Source organism: Sphaeramia orbicularis, chromosome 3, assembly GCF_902148855.1.
Source record: "Sphaeramia orbicularis chromosome 3, fSphaOr1.1, whole genome shotgun sequence".
Taxonomy (NCBI): Eukaryota; Metazoa; Chordata; class Actinopteri; order Kurtiformes; family Apogonidae; genus Sphaeramia; species Sphaeramia orbicularis.
In genome coordinates, this window is record NC_043959.1 from 10,852,955 (window position 1) to 10,874,788 (window position 21,834).

Genomic DNA, 21,834 nt, shown 5'->3' on the forward strand with positions numbered 1-21,834 from the left:
TGTGAAAATTGCACAATATATGAATGAACATATATGAAGTTGTTCTCACTAACACTATGCGGCTACATGTTTGAAAGCCAGGCAAACAAACATATGCATTAACTGTGGGCTGCATGGTGCAGGTGACAGTTTGACTGAACGTCAGAGTCACAGTCAGTCAACTCCACTCCAGTCAACTCCATTAAAAGCCAAAACACAAGTTGACAAAAACTCTGGGGCAACAGAAACCAAAGCCAGTCCTGTAGTCAGGGCCAGAGCCTAAGCTCTATTGTTTCTGCTCAGTTTTTATTATTATTATTATGATGACGATGATGATGATGATGATGCTCTGAGTGCTGAGACATTGTCAAAACATATAACAAACATACAAACAAAAAGCAAAAAATTTGCTGCAGCATTGCATATGTGCTGGTACAAAAACTGCTGAATTCTTATTGCTTATTACTATATAACTATCATTCTTATTACTTATTAAATTCTGCAATATTGCCACTTTGATTGACATTCTTGAAGACCTGAAGCATAATACCAACACTGATAAATCTGTCCTAAAAGAGGTTGTCAGTGCTCTTAATGCATGTAACCTTTAGCAACAGGGAACGGCGGCTCCCCCAGCATTTGTCATCTCAGCAACCAATATTATAAAGAAAACTTTAAGGTGGTAAAGCCCAAGTACATTCTTGACTCTTATAAACAACAGAAGTTTTCAGTATGTGCATATGCTGAAGTCTTTCCAGCAGATCTTTGAAAGGAGAGATGATACAGATTAAGTCATTTAAAGCCATAAAGTACAGCAAACTGACAGACTTATGTGTAACATAAGCGTCATTTCCTTTTTTCACATTAATCACTGTTGTAAATTTACTTGTCAGTCGTTTGTAATTATATGAACAAGTATGGATATGACAGGGTCTTACAGCCTCTTTTACTAAATGTGAAAATGCTTTGTGGTGCTTGGTGGATTTAAAAAAGGAACAATTCATGCTATGGCAGAGAATGTGGATGCTCCCAGCATATCTGGTTTTAATGAGAGCTTCTCTAGTGGGCACATCTGCACAGGAACAAAAGCAGACATCTAAACCAAAGAGTTGAAGTCAGGTTTATTCAGTCTCAGGACAAATAACTTCATGGGCCTCATGCACAGTTGACTATTAAGAGCTGCACAAACTGTTTTGGTGTCACATCATTGTATTATCAGTAAAAGTCTTGCCCACCTCAGTGTTCACACAGGATATCCTTCAGATGTTATGCATCATATTTTTGCAGGAATAAGTGGCAGTAGAGCTTGCACATTGTTTGTTATTGCTGATATCCAAGAAATGTTTTGATCCTGAAATCCTAAACAAAACTATCCTGCATTTCCTCTTCAAGTAGGAAGACAACACAAATAGACCTCTTGTGATCCCACACACATTTTCAACAAGAAAGATGATTGGTGGGAACGCCCATGAAAATTGGGCCCTGCTAAGACTGCTCCCATTTATAATTGGGCATTTGGTGCCTGAGGGTGAAATGGCATGGCAAATATTATTGGACTTTAAAGGCCTTGTAGAGCTTGTCGTTGCTCCAACTCACACAGAGGAGTCTGCAGCATATCTTGAGAGCGAAACTTCATAACACAGACAAAAATATCAAGAAATCTTTCCTTATGTGACACTACAACCAAATGATCATTATTTGGAGCACTACCCTTGGTCCGCTTGTTGAACACTGAACCTTTTGAAGCAAAACATGGCTATCTGACAACAAGCAGACTTAAAAATGTGTCCTTCTCGCTAGCCATTAAACATCATTGTCATATCATCCGAGTTCATCCAGTTTTGACAAAAATGGTTTTGACATCACAAGCGTCTCCAAGATTCCAGTGAATGTTTTGAAACAGGAAATAGCACAAACTATTGAACAATCCTTCCCTGGTACAACTGAACTACAGCTGGAAAGAGACTATGCTGCTCTCAGAGAAACTGGAACTTTATTGAACTCTGACATTAAATTTAAATCTTCTGTTCTTGGTGGTTTTATAGAATCAGTCATTCAGGACAAAGTTCACCTCTCTGACCATGAGTTTGGGGAAGGTGCTGAAGTTCTTGCATCCATGTTAGACACAGGCAGTTCAGTCACTGGATATGTCGGATGGAAGACAAGGTTGAAGTACAAACTAGGTTTTCCACTGAACTAAGCTGAGGCGGCTTGGATGTCCAGAAGTTTCAGTAAATGCCATGAAAAATAACAGATGTGGTGCTGCCTATAGAGTGATGACACTGAAGGAAGCAGAGGTCAAATAGTGCCCACCATATCCATTTGGTGAAACAAAGGAGACCCTTGAGGTGATATGGGTGGTGCTCCTCTCAGAAGTACAGAAAAGACACCTTGAGGAAAAGGTGACAACAAGACCTTTGTCCACAGAAGGTAGGAAGGAGATCAAGATGCCCCAATGATGGCAAATGTCAGAACAAGATGGGCAGCACTCTTCCATGTACGTGAGGTAAGTAAAGCACCACCCTCTTTTGATGGATTATATAGTATACAATAAATAAATAGTCTGCATGGTATGTACCATATATAAATACATACATTGTCAGATTAACAAATAATTCAAAAATGAATGACTTGCTAAACAACAATGAGAACAGTCTCAGTCCTCCGACCGACCGACCGGGAAGAATTTTCTGAAGAATGTTTGATTTTCATTGTAGAAAGAATGCCACGAGTGTGTTCAACTGTTCCATCTGCCAAAGGTGGATACTGTGATGAGTCCAAAGTTTAGAATACATTTTGGTTTCTAAATTGATTCCATGATTTCTTTTTGAACTTCAATTGTTTATTTGTTCAATGCTTTGATTTCAGAGTACACAGAGACATTCAACTGCATCATTTTAATGAAATTTTGGAAAAATTGGGGTGTTCTGAAACTTTTGACCGGTAGTGGAAATATATAATTTCTTTAAAGCGTGTTAATTGCATGTTAATAGCCTGAAAACCATAATAATGTGACATGTAACAGGAACAGGATTACTTTTGTCTTCACAGTACATAAAAATATTACTGTCAAGCTCTACATCAGCAGCTGTGCAGATGAAGAGCAGTTATGTGAAATTAGTACCAGCTTATTCATACTTGTTAAAGCTAAACTTTAAGGTTTCATAAAGCTGTACTCATCCAACAAATGTGCCATCTATTATGGCCAACTGTCAAGTTGAAAGGATGAAAACTGTTCGTTGGTGTTTGCTAATGTCCAAGACAACATCCTCAAATGTTTGATTTGGATCACAACTCAAATATAGCCACTTTATTATCAATAAACAAACTAATCATTTTTAAGAGGCTGCAATCAGAGAATTACTCAAACCAGTTATTGAATACCAGGGCAGCTGTTGACAGCTAATCGATTAATCATTGCAGCTTTCATCAGAATGACATTTTTAAATATCCTCCCACTCTCTCTCTTTCTCAGGTAAACTAAAGAGTGTTATGAGTAAAATGTAGACGCTTATAACACTTTTAATGACACACTTCAAAGAAAACAAAAGTATTTCAGGAAGAAAAAGGCCAAACCAAACACACAGGGCTCTCTCCTCCGCTGCATACCCTGCTCATAGTGAAAAAGAGGCGTGATGGAAAATATTTGAGGAAATGGCAAATGGTTAATGGGCCAGCACTTGATGTTGAATTCCATAGTCTAATGTGTCTCAGTCAGGCATAAGAGCAAGTGTTGTACGCGTGCCAGCAAACAGGCTGGAGGCTCAGGTCACTGAGAGGACCCGTCCACACTTAGACACATAGATTCCCACTGGATGGAGTCAAATGGAAGTGTCTACCTTCTGTCATTGTTTTTAAATCTTTAACACGTTTAGATCTCATAGGCAACCCTACTCTGGAAGATATGTTATTTTAAATGCATTTGAGAAATAATTCTTTCCTCAGGCCTCAGTAGATAATTTACAAAACTTTATCCAAGTGTGTCAACCTGAGCCAACCTGGAAAGCTTCACTCTTTATGAACCAAACTTCTTAAATCAGCCACTCTCTTAAAACTGTCGCCCAAAACGCCCAGGAATGTCGACTCGATTCTGCGTTTCTTAAGTATTAACAGCAAAATGTTCAAACATGTATCAGATGTCACTCTCCACGGTCTGACCCCTTGATTCCCCTCACAGCTCTTTCACTCACAGACCCTACTCCCCCTCACCTTCCCAATTTCCCAACATTCCTGGGCTGTGCCCTATCAGTCAAAGGGCCGATTCATGGGGTTAATGCCGCTGCGAGTGCAGACAGGGCTTTGAGACAGGATGTTTGGCTGATACCTTGCTCTGCTTAAGCAAACAAGCCACCAAAATATGATTACTGAGAGCAGACAGGAGGCGGTCTTCTTGACTTTCTTCAGTGCATCTAAGCCAATACTGATGCCCATTAAGTATCTTTGCCTTGCTTGCTTCCACATGTCCAAATGCCACAGCCTAATGGCAGCAAGATGGACAAACGGTTGGTGATTACAGTGATCTCATATGGTTGAAAATGACAAAGATATACTATATACTTACACTAACAGAAAAGAGTGTGCACTGTAGCTACATCAGGCTTGGTCTACAGCAGTGGTTTCCAACCTTTTTAGCTTGTGACCCCATTTTAGCATCACACATTTCTGGCGACCCCAGACTTTCAAAACAGAGACATTTTGTTGCTGAAATTAATTTAATTTTCCTTGGTCAGGATATGTACAGTCAGTCCAGCTTGCATTTGCAAGGCGACAATTAAAACTGAACAAACAAGAACTCAAAATGTGAATTATGAAAGAGCTGCAGCATCTGAACCCTTAGTGGTCTGAGCCTATTTTGGCTGTTTTTGAGTCCTTTTGATTTTGTCTTTATATACTATATAAACAAATGTTTACTATACCCATGTTTGGGATCTTCTTTTTCAGCACAACTTCATCTATCTCATCTGCCTATTATTTTTTTCACTTTAACCTACTAAATCAACACAAAAGGACAAAAAACACACAAAAAATATAAAATCCGATTTGAAAAATGTATATAATTTATTGCATAAATAACATAAAGATGCTTAATGAACCTTTTCAAAGACTTTAAAAGTGAATATTGGTTCCAAATATTAAGTATATAAAATCAAAATTGTAATAAATTAAAAATATACTCAAACATTTGACCTAAAAGAATATCTTTACATAGGCGTTTTCTCCGGTTTTCTCAATCAATTACTAGAAATTTCAGGCGACCCCATTTGAATTCCAGGCGACCCCATGTGGGGTCCTGACCCCAAGGTTGAAAAACACTGGTCTACATACACATACATTAAAAAAAGTGATGGTAAGTCAACTCCTTCCTGAGAAAATCTTCAGAACAAGGGAGAGAAACATCATCCTCAGCCTAAGTCAGTACGCCTCGCTGCTTGTCTACAGGTATGCCTGGTTGTGTGCTGTTTTGAGTTATGGTACTATTTCAATGTGTCTGCAAATGTTCCTTCAAAGCTATAAACTTTTGACCAGTTTGAGCTTCAGTGTTGGAGCCTGATCAAATGCCTCCCTTATGGACACATCAGTTTGATCCACTTGGCCTTTGAAGCTCCTCCCCCTCTATACTGCATAGGGATCCCCTTATGAACTGGGACTTAGATCCTGGACTGGAGGGTCTTGGATGCTACTTTCCTGCAGAGCTGGGCTGCCTATGCATCATGTTTGTCTCATATGCTCCATTTTCCTCATTATGACGGAGAGGGCTTATTTCTTCCTTTAGCTGAAGCAAAACATATTTTGTTTTATTGTAAGTGATCGCTGTCACGTAGGAACCTAAGTTCAGTGATAGTTTCCAGGGGCACACATGCTTGCAAGTTGTAAGTTGTTAAAAGAAACAAGTTTAAGTTTATTTTTCATGTTTCTCATTTCCCTCTTGGATGTTATGCCAGTGAGGTATGTTTATCAGTTATATGTATATGTATGCAAATATGTTCAACTTGATAAATACTAATCTTAAGTTATTGTTTTGTAAGTTTGACAGTGAATTGGTGAACGTGGTGCATTTGTGGACAAAAATAAATAAATTAACCTGTGGAAAGAACTGCGGTGTTATCATTAATGGGACGCAGTGAAACTTCCTATTATTACTGGAAACATAAATTGTTTTTCTTGTTACTTTGACCCAGACTGGTCCTGATTTTAGCTCATTTATCCACAGCATTTCCTTGCTTGCTGATTTTCCTGTTTACAAGTGACATCACACTAATCGTCATTCATTCAGCTAGGGGGAGGAAATTCCCGGCCTGGATTCCCCCAGGATTGACCTGGATTCCACCTCCATCTTTGCTCTATTGACTATGTCATTCTTCAGCTGCTGTTGATTAGACCCTGCATACAAATGATGATCAAGATGAATCATGTACTACTGTTGTTGTTCCTCGCTGAACTGTGTTTGCCAAGTCTCTACAGGACTGGCCCCAGATCCGACGGGAGTGGGAACTCCTGTCCAGTCAATTCTTGACTTGGTTGCAGCGCAAAGGGGAATAAGAAGAATAGGATTTATCTGACACTGTGGATTTGAGCAATCTGTTCAGGGTCAGCGGTCTTTATGACAGTTTCAGTGTTACTTGTTTTACATGGGCATGTAAAAGAAATAAAGAATTCAAAGGTTTATTATAAGAGTCAATATAAAGGGCAGAGAGAGCGGATTGTAATGTCATTGTTGATCTCTGGAAATGTGCAGCCTAATCCTGGTGCTGATACAACTACAATTCTAACACCCCAGCTGATTTTAAAACAAGGTCTGGTCTAGGTTTTCTTCATCTGAATGTTTACAGTGTGTTGGGGAAAATGGATATGATTGGAACATGGGCTCAGATGACTAATGCAGATGTCATGATCTTTTTGGAAAGCTGCTTAACAAAATCCTTTCTTAATAAGGATATTCATATTGATGGATATAATGTTTACCAGAATGACCATCTTGGTGTTGCAATCTTTGTGAAATGGGTTTTGTGTAAAGGTTTGACTACATCAGTGAGCAGGCAGTGTGAGGATCTTGCATTGGATCTGGAGGTTTCCAAATCCTTATACATAACTGTTGGTGGTTGTTCTAGGACACCCTCAGCTGAAAATGGTTGTAATAGTTTTGGATTTTTCATTCTAGTTTAGTTTTATTTAGTTTTGACTTTTTTTTCTCTAATTCAGTTAGTTTTAATTCATTTTTAGAGCTGATTTGCAAGTTTTTATTAGTTTTCATTTTTTTCTAAATGCTTAGTTTTAGTTTACTTTTAGTATTAATTTTACTTTCGTCGTATCTTTTCTCTTCTTCGTATTCAAATAAATCCCAGACAGGACTCTGAATTCTCCAAACATTAGTCTCCATGTTTCCAGGTAGAGTGGGGACCAGAAGACGACTCTAAACGATAAGTGACGAGAAGTGAAGGACCGTGAAGTGCCGTATGGTACCAACAGCTAAATTGCTAGAGTGAAATAAATCGAGTTTGTATGAATCCGACATTGACAAAGATGAAAACGAAGGGAATTTTATCCATAATTTTTATACGTTTTAGTTAGTTTTGTAAACACACAAAACAGTTTCAGTTAGGTATCGTTTTTGTCTTTTAATTATAGTTTTTATTTATTTCAGTTAACGAAAATATTTTTTCAATTCTAGTTATTGTCATTTCGTTAGTTTAAGTTAACGATAATAACCTTGCTCATAACTGATCTTGACTATAAAGACATAACAGTTTTGGGTGACTTAAAATGGAATTTGTTGCATCCTCATCCTCAGATAATTGCAAAGCATACTTTGGCACTTTAAATCTGTTTCAGGCTGTGGACGGCCCTACTAAACCAAACATGAAGGCCCCTCAAAAGCCATCTTTCATTAATTTAATTATAACCAACATGGCTGATAAATACTCAAAAACTTTCATATTTGCAAATGACATTAGTTATCACTGTGTCATTGCGACAGTCGGAAACACAAACATTCTGTGTCAGATGCTCAACTTTCAGCGAATCCAACTTTTAGTTTTACTTTTGAAGTCTCGTAGGTGCACAAAGCTGTCAGACTTTTAGATACTTCTAAATCAGCTGCTCTTGATAAATTAGAGCATTTTTTAATACGCCTAGCCACTGATTTTACTGTATGTCCTCAAAAGAGACATTTTTAACTTGTCTCTTTTAACCAATGAAATTCCATGTATATGGAAATCTGCCTTTGTTCTACCTCTTTTTAAAGGAGGTGGCCCCACTATGCTCACAATTATTCTGGGCAAGGCACTGAGACATCTCATCAGTCATCAACCCAAGGAATTTCTACATAAGAACAAAATACTATGTGCCTATCAGTCTAGTTTTAGGAAATCACAGAGCACAGTTACTGCAGTTTTAAATTTTCTAAATGATTTCATTGCCTCTGGACAATAAGCAACATTGCAAAACCCTTTTTATTGATCTTTCCAAGCTTTTGACACAGTGGATCATCTACAATTGAAATTAGTAGTCTACAATTAATCAGTATTGGACTTTCAAATCAAGCCATCAGCTGGTTTGATAACTACCTCACACAAAGAACACAGTGTGTACAAATTAAAGGTCGCACATCCAACTTACTTGCAGTTAGAAAGGGAGTACCACAAGGGTCAGTCCTGGGACCTCTCCAAACATCCCCTCACTCAAAACATTTCCAATGCCAACATAAATTCTTATGCAGATGACACATCATATACACACCCAGCCTGGCTCTTACACAGCTCTACTGCGCATTTAATATTGTACAATCAAAATATTATGATTTAAATTAGTTTTAAATTCAACCAGAACAAATTTACGTTATTTAAATGCAGTCAAAGCTACTGGACCTTCCTCTAACCTCTAATCACCACTTCTCACGGCCATCAAATTGTGCGAGTATCTGAATAGGGACGTCTTAGTATTTTAATAGATGATTGACTGTCCTTCACTCCTCACATTGAGCAATTTTTAAGAAGACTGAAGCTAAAGTTGAGCTTCTATTTCATGATAAAATCTTACTTTCTTTTGATGCTCCACAGAGACTTGTTGCTGTCACTTTCATGTATATGCTGGATTTTGGGGACATTATTTATATGAATGCATCATCACAGTGCTTACATGCTCTTGATACAGTATATGATAGTGCTGTTAGGTTTGTTATAATCTTCAAAACACACACTCATCGCTGTGTTTTATATACTCAAATCTGATGGACAGATGTTTTTACATGCAGACAGACAGTGGTATTCTTTTATTTGTAAATGTATACAGGTCTGCTTCCATCATATTAACTGGTTACGTCTGTCATCTAAAATGACTTGAGTGCCATCAAATGTTCAAAAAAGGAAAACAAAATATGGATGTAAAAAAGTATTGAATAGCACAGTGAAAATGGAGAATTTTCATTGGTTCTCAGAGATGAAACGATATGAACATTTCATATCATGGTTATTGTGACCAAAATTTTCACGATTAGATTATCCTTATTACATTTCACACATTTCAACAATATGCGAGTATTGTTGAAATGGCACAAAATGTTCAAAAAACACTTATACACACACTGAAATAAAATGAATGCGGGTGGGTAGTGGGCTCAAAGTGAAAAAATAAAAGAAGATTCACGGAAGAAAATAATTTGCAGGACATTTAATTGATGATGATCATTTAATTTCACCGTGGTTGATCCACAGCCAGTTTGTTTTATTGTGAAGTGAGCCTCACCTCTGTTTATGTCCAGCCACAGACGTCACTGAGCTGCACATATTAGAGATTTATTGATGGCGTATGGTTCAGCCAAAAATAAAGCCCTTAAAAGTGAGTTACTGTGTAGACAATGTATTTAATCAAGGGTCGGGTCGGGTTCAAAGTTCAAATAGTTTTAGATTTTTCATTATAGTTTAGTTTTATTTAGTTTTGACTTGTTTTTTTCTCTAATTCAGTTTGTTTTAATTCATTTTAGAGCAGGTTTACTAGTTTTTATTAGTTTTCATATTTTCTAAATGCTTAGTTTTAGTTTAGTTTTTTAAAATCTTTTATCGTCTTCGCTGTGGAATTCAAATAAATCCCAGACAGGACTCTGCTGCTTTCTCCTAACTTTAGTCTCCATGTTTCCAGTTAGAGTGGGGACCAGAAGACGACTGGAAACCACAAGTAACCACAAGTGACGGAGCCTTAAATATCATATGGTGCCAGCAGCTAAAATTGAATGAGTGAAATAAATCGATTTCATATCAATTCGACGTTGACAAAGATGAAAACTAAGGGAATTTTATCCATAACTTTTTATCCGTTTTAGTTAGTTTTGTAAGCACACATTACAGTTTCAGTCAGTTATCGTTTTTTTCTTTTAATTATAGTTTTTATTTATTTCAGTTCACGAAAATGTTTTTACAGTTCCAGTTTTCGTCATTTCGTTAGTTTTTGTTAATGATAATAACCTTGGTCGGGTTGCGGGTCTAATGTACGCCGGTACGGGAGGGTGCGGATTGGACATGAAAAAAATGTGGGTAATGGGTTGGGTTGTGGTACTCAGCTTTGCCGGTACGGGTTTGGAAAAGTGGACCCGTGCAGGACTCTGCATGCTGGTGCCTTCCACCATGTTTTCAGAGGCTAAACATTGCAAACTGTGCATGTGCACCTGGACTGCTGCTGCTTCTCCAGGGAATGAGCAGTATCACTGTGAGTTTTTCAAAGAGTGGTAATTAACACAGTTTTTAATGATAATTAGAATTGAAACAGTAATACTAACCCGTCTGGACTTTTACCGCTGTTTATCATTATGCCGGTAATCGTTACATCCCTATTTCTCATACATCATGTTTTTCTTTTCACTGTAGCCATTGTATGTTTCTCCTGAGCTTGAGGGACATTTAAGTTACTTTTTTTTTTTTTTTTTGGAGTGGGGGGGGGTCTGCTTCCCTGCTTCCACTGTGCGAACTCACATTAACCTTTTATCTGACCAACTTGTTCGTTTCCGATACCAATTCCCAGGTTTTGGTATATTAGCCCATACAAATACTGATCTGATACCAGTGTAATAAACTATTCATTCAAGAGGGTACCTTTATTGGACAGGGATGCTAGTGCCTATCCCAGCTAGGTTTCGGCAGAGGTGGGGTACACCCTGGACTGTCGCCAATTCATCACAGGGCTAACATGTAGAGTGAACAACAAATCACTGTCAAATGACACCCTTAGGCACTTTAGCTTAATCTATTAGTGCATGTTATTGGACGGTGGTACCCGGAGAGAACCCACACAAACACAAGGAGAACATGCAAAGAAAGCCCTCCCCCCGCCCCAAAGGCTTAATATTAAACATGATTTCTAACTTTGTAAAATAATATGTGACAAATGACTATAACGCTTCTAGAGTATTTTACATTCTTAATCAGTGCTGGTAAAAGTGCTGTTGAATAGATCAAGTGATTAAACTGTTTTTTTTTGTGCATAGGAAATCCTGGAAGCAAACACACATCACATTTGTGGATATATATGTACATTAGGGATGTAACGATTACCGGTATAACGATAAACGGCGGTTAAAATTGCCGACGGTTAGTATTAATGTTTAAATTCTAATTATCATGATAACCGTGTCTGATTACTGCACTTTTAGGGGAAAAAAACGCCTATGTATGTCAAATATTGAATATAGTTTTAATTTATTACAATTTTAATTTTATATACCTAATATTTGGAACCAATATTCACTTTAAAGTCTTTGAAAAGGTTCGTTAAGCATCTGTGTGTTATTTATGCAAGAGATTATATACATTTTTCAAATCGGATTTTATATATTTTGTGTGTGTTTTTTGTCCTTTTATGTTTTTATAGTAGGTTAAAGTGAAAAAAAAATAACAGATGATATAAATGAAGTTGTGCTGAAAAAAAAAGATTCCAAACATGTGTATAATAAACATTTGTTGATATAGTATATAAAGGCAAAATCAAAAGTACTGAAAAACGGACAAAATAGGCTCAGACCACTAAGGGTTAATACTTGAATGTTTCTGCAACAGAAGGTACATTGTGCCAATTATTTTATTTGTTGTTTTTTTTTCAAAATACAACTTGGTTAAATTTTTTCAGTGTGTGTATTAGTACTTTTTGAACATTTTGAGCACAATTTCAATAATACCGTGATAATAATGATAACCATGATAATTCTGGTCACAATAACCGTGATATGAAATTTTCATAGCGTTACATCCCTAACATACATGCTTTCTAATTTAACTTATGAATCACTTTAGAATGAGATAAAACATCAAAAGAATAAGGTTAAAAGCAGCAGTACATTATAGTGCAACTGGATTCTTTAAATTATGTATATTTGTGTAATGATGCACGTTACTTAATACGGTCTAAAGCATGAAACTTCATTCTACATCATGTGCAGAAGTCAAGGAGAAAACCTTAGTCCTTCTGCGACAAACCTGCTGATTGGTGTGTTTGTCCTGACAGAACCCCTATGTGAGTTAGTCTGAAACGATCTTATCACCGAGTCTGAAATTCTCTCTGTCTCTTTGCCTGTCACACAGAAACACACACAGAAACATACACAGCACTTCCAGATCTTGACAATAAGCAGCTGAATGACACTTTTTGTTGGTGTCATAGAGGTTCTGAGTAGATGAAGCCAACCAAACTTCCAGTAGACATTTCTTTCTTTTTTTTTTTTTCAAAGCAGTGTTGTTTGCTGGGTTTAAAGGGAATGTTAACTGATTGAATGATAAAGAGGCCCGGGCAAAGGTATGTATGGACACACCCTGCTCCTGCAGCTTTTGTTTTTTTTTTTTTAAGCTAGGCCGCATAGATTTTTTAAAGGAACAAAAAAGATGCTGAAGAGCCAGAGAGTATGTTCAATGCTTGTATTTGTTGTTAAGAAACATTACAGGCTTTTAGAAGATGTGCCAGAGGATCAGCTGCACAAAAAAGATTCATTTACACTATTGAAACAGCTAAGCAACATCAAGGGTTTTTAAGCTATGTTCAATTCTTTGATACTTGTTGGAATAAGCTTTGTATGGAGCTAATTTCCTGCCTAATGGCCTGACAAAGCCCACAACAAAAGCTACAGGCAGATTTTTTTTCGCTATCTCTGTTTAGCAAGTCTAATTCCTACTCGTGCTCTTGGCCTGAGCTCCAGTTCTCGGTTCAGAGCTCTGGAGTGGGGGCAGGGGAGGAAGAGACCACACACACACACACACATACACCAAATCCAACCAAAAACTTGACTCTTGATTGACACTGATTGAACTTTGAACTCGGCTACCATTAGCACATATTTGTGTTTATGTTTGGTCAATGTAAATCGCCACTGTTTAAACCTCCTGCCAGTGAAGAAAATCCATTTAGATCGTTTGTCTTGTGAAGTTAAACAATCACCAGTGAAGTAGAGATTATTCTTTTTCTAATTTCCGCTCATAGGGTTCTCAGACGTTTTCACAGATGAAATTGCAAAACTTTTCAATGACGGCTGTACTGTACTAGCCTGGCTTTCCACTGAAATTTTCATCAACCATTTGGCAAAACAAGTAGCAAATGCAGCACGCACACATTTCAAAAAAGAGAATGTTTAGCAGTCATACATGGCCTTCAAGTACCAGCCATAAGAAATAAAAATAGCCAAAATACAATCCTGATGATTTTACATGAAGTCTGCTCTTTCACGCGACATATTTTCATCACAAATAGGACTAAACAAATGAAATATAGACTGTTTAAATGCTTAGAATTGCAAAAGATCCACTTTTAGCAAGAATTACAGTGAGCTAGTTGCAGAAATGGTAAATAAACACAATTTCTCTTGTCTTGTGATATTAAGGATGTAGTGACATTAGAGAAACAGTGGTACTGACTCAGAATATATTTTGTAATTTTTTTAAAAAGGTTTTTCTGTTACTTTAATTTTGCCTGTTTGACTTACATTTCTCAAAGGCCAAACTACATTTTTGTGACTAGCTGATCAAATTCAAATCACAAAATTCACTGCAATATTGGCTTGTGTAGTTACATACACAGAAAAGGCTACAATTCAAGAAACCATATTATGAAAGATTTATGGGGATGTAATGTAGAAATAGTAAAAATAGATAGATAATAAACACAAATTATGCTGTCTGGGCACATAATGGATTTAGCGGAAGCCGAGCAGAGACAGATGTTTTGTATTTTAGGCTAGTTTCAGTTTGTGTGTTTGACTTCTAAATGAGTAATCTGCATTTTCCTTACTAACCAACCAGTAAAGGTTTCCAGGTACCACGCTGGCCAGTTAATGGTAGATGTATAGGATTGGTTGTTTCTTAAGCATGTTTTCATCTTGCTGCTGGTTATATATTTTGTGATGATTCTGACGAAGGTCACGGGCCAGGACAGGTTGGTCTAGATGTAAGAAAGTTGTTCCACACTACAAGTACTGCTGAAGTTCTTTACCTGCTATCTTTTTCAAAACTTTAGACAATTTTACTTCTAGGCTGGAAAGCTTGAATTTAAAATCCCTTGACTTTTCCAGGTTTTCACAGCCGTGGGAACACTGAATTCAGAAACGACAAAAAAAGCTTCTGTAGGAGAACACACACAATTAAGTTTGATTTTATACTGCCGTCTCCTCCAGCTGCTCTGAGATGCCGTGACTACGCTCCACAAGCCTTCATAGGTGCCCATTCACCTTTCAACACCATCCACAAGTGAGTCCAGGGAGGCTTGATCGAGTGGGTTTGTGGGTTTCTCCTAACGCTACACGGACCTCTCCACCCAACCCCAGCACATAAACAATAAAGCTCCAGTTTCATCATCTAGAGGGGGCTGTTTCCCGTCCAAACACAGCCACTTGAACCCCCCTCCATTTCCACACACAAAACTCTACACCTCCGCCTCATCAGAGCCTGCTCGCTCCCCCGCCCCCAAAATGCCAGCCTCTTTCCACTGCTCAATTGCCAAGAGAATGGAGGGATTGAGGGAAGAAAGAGGGAAAGGGGGGATGGGTGGTTTTCGAGGCAAAGGGATTGTGAGTATGTGCAGGGATCTTATTGCAGCTTCATCCCAGTGAAATATTTGCTGGGAGAAAACAGAGAGAGAGACAGAAAGGCTACACTGCCTGCGGTATCTAGATAGTGAGAGTCCCCAGACCCCCACCGGGCCCTCCGTGCCTCCCTGACAATAGAAGCTTTATGCACAAAGGTTTTTGGTTGTCATTCAAAAAAATTTGAAAAGTCACACTTGTGTTTCCGAAAGTTTCCACAAGTTCTTGTTTAAGAACTAAACAATCACCTGCCCAAACAAACATGTGCTCTTCAGAAATATTTGGGGGCTTTTTTCCTCGTTAATAACACCAGCTCCTCACCTGTGTAGTCTCTTGGCGTAAACACGAGGCGGGTTGGAGAAGAGAGGGGGCACCGTTTCAGTGTAAGACAGAGCTGAGTCTGGAAAATGTAAAGGAAACAACAGAGTGAGACCAGGCTGTAGTAGTGAAAAACTTTAAAAGATTAGTTATTTGAAACTTTACCCACTGGAAAACCTAGATAAGCATTTCTCCTGTTATATCCCTGACAGTTTGATTGGTGGAATTATAAGTGTATTATCAAAGCTTTTCAAAACATTAGTTTCAACGCTATTCCAGTCCCTCTGCTGTAGACCAAAGATGAACTGTAGGTGTTCTAAAAGACTACATGAGCACAGGTAAATACCAAGAAGCTCTGTGGAACTCTAAACCAAGCAGCTTTTCAAAGACAAACTGAATTTTAAAACTAAAAATACAACAGTGACATCTTCTGTGTCAATTACTAGCTTGTAATGTGGTAGCATTTTTTTCAGACTCACCCAGTGGCTTGTTTGATCTAAATGGACACAGAGTATGGGGGAGGAGGTGACTCTGAAAAAAAAAAATCATAATAATTAGTCAGTTGAAAACTGCTTAAAGTAATTTTGAATAAGAGGAAAGAAGAGCTAAGAGGAAAAATAAAGTCAGCACTTTTTGCTGAGAACTGTACAACCATCAAAATATATGCCCTTACTCTGCTTTATGCTGTCTTTATTTTATGAACAGTGATGTTGGACTGACTTAGCTGAATTTCCTCACTTTGAGAGTGTCACTGCTTCTCTACATGTCCATCAGAAAATGCTAATTATTTCACATAAATACAGGATGACTCAAGTGTAAAAGAAGCCCAGTACATAATAGGGCTGCAACAACTAGTCAACAAATAGTTAACAGCAAAATTAGTCAACGACTAATTTAGTTGTTGAGGGTCATTAGTTACATCATCATGTGTATTCCACAGCAATGTAATGTATGCACCGTGTCTGTTATGCATAAAATGCACTTTTGTCTAAGGAAAAATGTTTATTTTGTTGCTGATTGTAACTTGAGTATTTAGTCGTTTGTTGAACAAATTTTGTTTGGCACTGGAATTGTTATGCACAAAATGCACTTTGTTTATGGAAAAAAGGTATTTAAATGCTGCTGCAATATTGTTGAATATTTAATTAAATATTTAACAACAATTTGTAGCATTCTGATTGTTGTGCACCCAAAGTTCTTGGAGGAAAGGAAAGAAAATGTATTTAATTGCGCAATAAATATAGAGCCTTTACTGCAGTTCATAATCTGACTAGTTAACTAGTTACAGTGGTCGCTGACAAGTCAGCTACTGAAATAGGTCATTAGTTACAGCCTTTACTGTCATGAACGGTGTTGGTTGGACTCATTTACTTGAATTCCCGCAACTTTGAGAGTGTCACTGCTTCTCCTACATGTTGAAATAAAAAATGAAGATTATTTCAAACAGGATGACTTGCGTGTAAAAGCAGCCCAGTGGTGCTCCTGCACCAGTCCCTCCAGTGTGCACTGGACTTTTGGCTGCGGCCCCTTTAAGAGCAGAGCCAGTAATTGCCGGAGCCCTCAGTCAGTCAGATACCCAGCGAGGTCAGTCTGGCGCCAGCACTATGCAAACTGTATATTATCGGCACTCTTCACCTAAATAACAAGAGGAGGACCTTCCTTGTCAGAGAAAAAAGAGCCTAAGTGCAACTTGAGAGCGACCTTCAATTGGATGATGTGGGAAGCAAAGTTTTACGCAAATTTTAAATAAGTGTGTAATGTGTTAGGAATGTTAGAGGACATGAAATAATGTTTGAACAAAGTCAAAGCAGAGTTGTGAGCATTATAAAACTGGAGCAGGCAGTAAAACATGAGATTACTGTAGGTGGAAGAGCATCTGAGTAGTTTATTCAAGATGATTTGAACAGGTGGATGAGTGGTCACAGAGGAGTTCATGTCAGTTCAGTCTGACATTTGGATCAACAGCAGCGGCATCTGACACACTTTAAACACTCTGATTTAGGAGGAAATCCCTTTCATTTTATGACAACTACGTGCTACACGCAGTCAGTGTTTATGCTGCTAGTTTCTTCAAACACTGTAAGAAAGTGCCACCATGTTTCCACTGTGTGGGCGTGGAATTCTGAGCAAACAGTCAGTGATGCTCAGTCTGGTGAAAATCAGGACAAGAATTAGGTCTCTGTCCGAGGCCTCAGATCCCTCTGAAACTGAATTATTGTCTTGTTTCTACCCCCCCCCCCCCCAAAAAAAAATAAAAAATAAATAAATAAATAAATAAAAAACAAACAGTGTTGTTGTCCTCACCTGGCCCACACAGGCGGCTGTAGTGGTAGGGGTTGCAGCACACCTTTGCGCCGTCCACTGCGCCGGAGCTCTGGCACAGGCAGAGCGCCTTCAGCCGGGCGGACAGCTGCAGGTCGCTCCAGCGGAACAGCTTACACAGGAGATACTGCGGAGAGATGCGGTGGGCTCCGAGCCGCAGGTCGGTACTTCGGCACCATGACGCACTCCCCAGGTAAACCTCCTTTGGTCTCCACAGTCTTCAACAAGGCTTCTAGAGATCTCTCCTTTAGTCTCTTTAGAACGCTATGGGCAGTACCCTCCAGTTCCTCCTCTAACCCCGCATACCTCGGGGCGCACTGACAGGGCCCCCCTCCATCTTTAATGGGGGCCCAATGAGCGCTCCGAGGTCTCAGATACCATTCCCCAAACAAACAACACGTCACCGTCCTTCTGTCGCCGTGTCCCCGCGGTGCGCCTCGGTGCTCCCGGACGCACATGGCACCCCGGTCATCGTCAGGCTGCTCCCTCGTCCTCCCTCTCTGGGATTGCTGTCAGGTCCCCAGCCTCTCCCGTGAGTCCCGGAGCCGGGTCAGTGTGTGTCACCGAGCGCGGCTCGTTCCTGTGGAGCTTCGCTGAGTTTCGGCCACATGGTCCGGTCCGTCCTCCCTCACCTCGTCTGCTTCCATCCCGCCCGTCGCTCTCGGTGACCAGACCGGCTTCTCCAGAGTCGCCGTACAAGACCTGAGCGTTTCGACTTGAACATTACGACAACCTAGACAGTTCTGGATGTGTCGTATCGGTCCCGTTCGGGTCTTGGGATATGCCACATCGATTTAGACTCGTCCGCACAAGAGCGAGTGTTTGTGCACGGTGCGCACAGCATGCGCAGCCGGTGGTCCGTGTCTGATGGGGATCCCGCAGCATTAGAAAGTTCAAATCACGCATATGTTGCGTTTAAACAGCAACAAAACACTGAAACAGAGAGGGCTACATGCAGACACTGCTGGGTGACCTGCTGTCTCCAACTCAATGAAGCCTCAACTTTTGCCAGCTCTCTAAAAACCCTCTGCCCCCCAATACTTGGGAAATCCCGCACACAATCCTCAAACCATAGTTAGACCACTTCAGGAGCGGAGTCTGAATTAACAGCAAAAACAGCACCACACAGGCTACATCCAAAACTTTACCAGAGTTTGAACTCGGGCTTTGCGAACTCTTAGAAAACCTTCCAAAACTCTTCCTTCGCCTCTGACATAATCCTCTGTGCACTGAAAGCCCGATGTTTTCCGCGGCTTTCGTGGACGCAATAATCCAGTGTCAAAATCCCGTCTACAAGCAGAGGGGACTCCAGGGCCAAACTCCAGGACGAATTCCGTACTGAGAAGTTGTGTTAAAGAGAGCTGGAATGACTCCACTCTCCACTCCCACGTCCGTGAGTCCCCTTCGCACACAGACGCACTCACGCACATGCTCCTGCAGGAACCACAGTCAAGCCAGAGCAGCACACCGCAGCAGCTGGGCCCCGAGTCCCAAAATAAGAGCATTTCCGGAAAACCTGACCACCAAGGAAAAGTTAGAGATTATTAGTAAAAAGTAGAGCTGCAGCTGTCGATGATTTTTGTAATCAGTAGTTATTTATTTTGTTATATTCGACTAAATGATTATTTGAATAGTGTAAAAAAAAATGTTAAAATGTGAACAAGACATGTCTGAAAGTGAAACAACCACAGAAAGTAAAATGACAAATAAAAATATTTAAATACAAATAACGACTATATATTAGATACATAGTAATAAAAACATTATAAAAGTATATGTAGATAGCAGAGCAGATCCAGAAAAAAATGGAAAGGGGTGTGCCATGAAAAACATACACGTGATATCCTACTCAGACCTGTCATATTCCTCCAAGACTGCTTGCTTTGTTTACGGAATATACTGTGTATTACAGTCATATTTCACAACACAATATACAGGGTGGGGAAGCAAAATTTACAATGAACATTTAGTTGTTTTTTCTCAGCAGGCACTACGTCAGTTGTTTGAAACCAAACATATATTGATGTCATAATCATACCTAACACTATTATCCATACCTTTTCACAAACTTTTGCCCATATGAGTAATCAGGAAAGCAAACGTCAAAGAGTGTGTGATTTGCTGAATGCACTCGTCACACCAAAGGAGATTTCAAAAATAGTTGGAGTGTCCATAAAGACTGTTTATAATGGAAAGAGAGAATGACTATGAGCAAAACTATTACGAGAAAGTCTGGAAGATACTATTAAAGAAGAATGGGAGAAGTTGTCACCCGAATATTTGAGGAACACTTGCGCAAGTTTCAGGAAGCGTGTGAAGGCAGTTATTGAGAAAGAAGGAGGACACATAGAATAAAAACATTTTCTATTATGTCAATTTTCTTGTGGCAAATAAATTCTCATGACTTTCAATAAACTAATTGGTCATACACTGTCTTTCAATCCCTGCCTCAAAATATTGCAAATTTTGCTTCCCCACCCTGTACACTTTAATCTTAATTAACCCTGAGGCTTAGAGGTAAATGTCACATCCCAAAAAGTAGCAAGACAGTCAGATAACAAATAGGTGGACCTTTGGACCAACAGAGGTTTAGCTCAATATGGAATGTTTCAGATCTATCTATCTATCTATCTATCTATCTATCTATCTATCTATCTATCTATCTATCTATCTATCTATCTATCTATCTATCTATCTATCTATCTATCTATCTATCTATATCTATCTATCTATATCGACATAATCTTCACACATGACTGTTCTGCCATCCACTCCACAAACATGGTCGTGAAGTGAAGTTTGCAGACGACACCACCATATTGGACAATGATCGCGGCCACTACAGAGGAGATAGAGCACCTGGCACAGTGGTGTTCAACTAACAACCTTGTCCTGAACACCAGAGAGACCAAGGAGGTCAGTGTAGATTATAGGAGGTCCAGAAGAACTGAACACGTTCCTGTTCGCATACATGGGGAGGTGGAGGAACGTGTGGAAAACACCAAGTTCCTGTGCATCCACATCTCATCTGACCTGTCCTGGTCCTTAAACACTTCACACCTGGTGAAGAAGGCCCAACAACGACTCTTCTTCCTCAGGAAGCTGAAGTGAGCTGGACTCTCCTCTCAGCTGCTCTAAACTTCTACAGAGCCACAGTCAGGGCGTCCTCTGGCTCAGTGTGATGGTATGGTACGGCAGCTGCACGCCACAGGACAGAAAGGACTTGGCCTGGGTGGTGGGAACAGCTCAGGGGATCATGGGCGTTCGTCTATCAGATCTATATGCAATATACACTGGTCTCATCCAGAAGAAGGCCAGATGCACTGGGGTGGATCCCATCCACCTGAGCAGTGGACTGTTTGTACCGCTGCATTCTGGGAAATGGTGCAGAACCATAAAAACTAACACCACCAGACTCAGAAACAGCTTCTTCCCCAGAGCTGTGGAAGCCATCTCAGCCCCTACAGTCATATGCCGCGTTTCCACTGCATGAAACCGACTCGACTCAACTCAACTGAAGTACCAGGTCCAATTCCTGGAGACCATTTCCATTACAGATATTACCAACTTTACAGTACCTGGACGTCATAGTGATGCAACGCGTTACTTCTTCGTCATCTGCTCAGAGAATGCTGATAAACTCGCTCAAGTCGAGTCGAGCCGATACCACACAGTGGAAACGCGGCAATACATACATACATACATCCCCTCCCTTGACACCTACCCACCCCTCCCCTACCCCCATTCAACTGTGTCCTGCACCGAGCTGCAGTCTCCAGCTTCTCTGGGACTGCGATTCATTTGCACATCTGCTGTCTTATTTGCACACAATTTGCACACAATTGCATCCTGACTGCATATACTGTTTACTGCACTGTTACTGCAATGGACTGTATATGCTGTGTTTTACATTTCTTTTCTATATATCATGTACATTGCTTTGATATACATATTCTTTAGTGTTTTTAGAGAACTACCTCAAAGAAAAATTTCGTTATGTGCACATATGATCATAAACATTCTTGAATCTTGAAAAAAAAATTTATATATAATATATATATATATATATATTATATATATATATAATATAATATATATATATACATACATATACATATATATATGAACATCTGTACTGTATGGGAACATCTGTACCCAGTATGTATGGA

At 39.4% G+C, this 21,834-nt stretch overlaps 1 pseudogene; it reads right to left on the minus strand.

The window, feature by feature from the left end:
• Nucleotides 1–18,389, minus strand: part of LOC115412994 (mothers against decapentaplegic homolog 6-like) — a 38,326-nt pseudogene extending 19,937 nt beyond the window's left edge.
• Between the last annotated feature and the right edge of the window lie 3,445 nt (nt 18,390–21,834).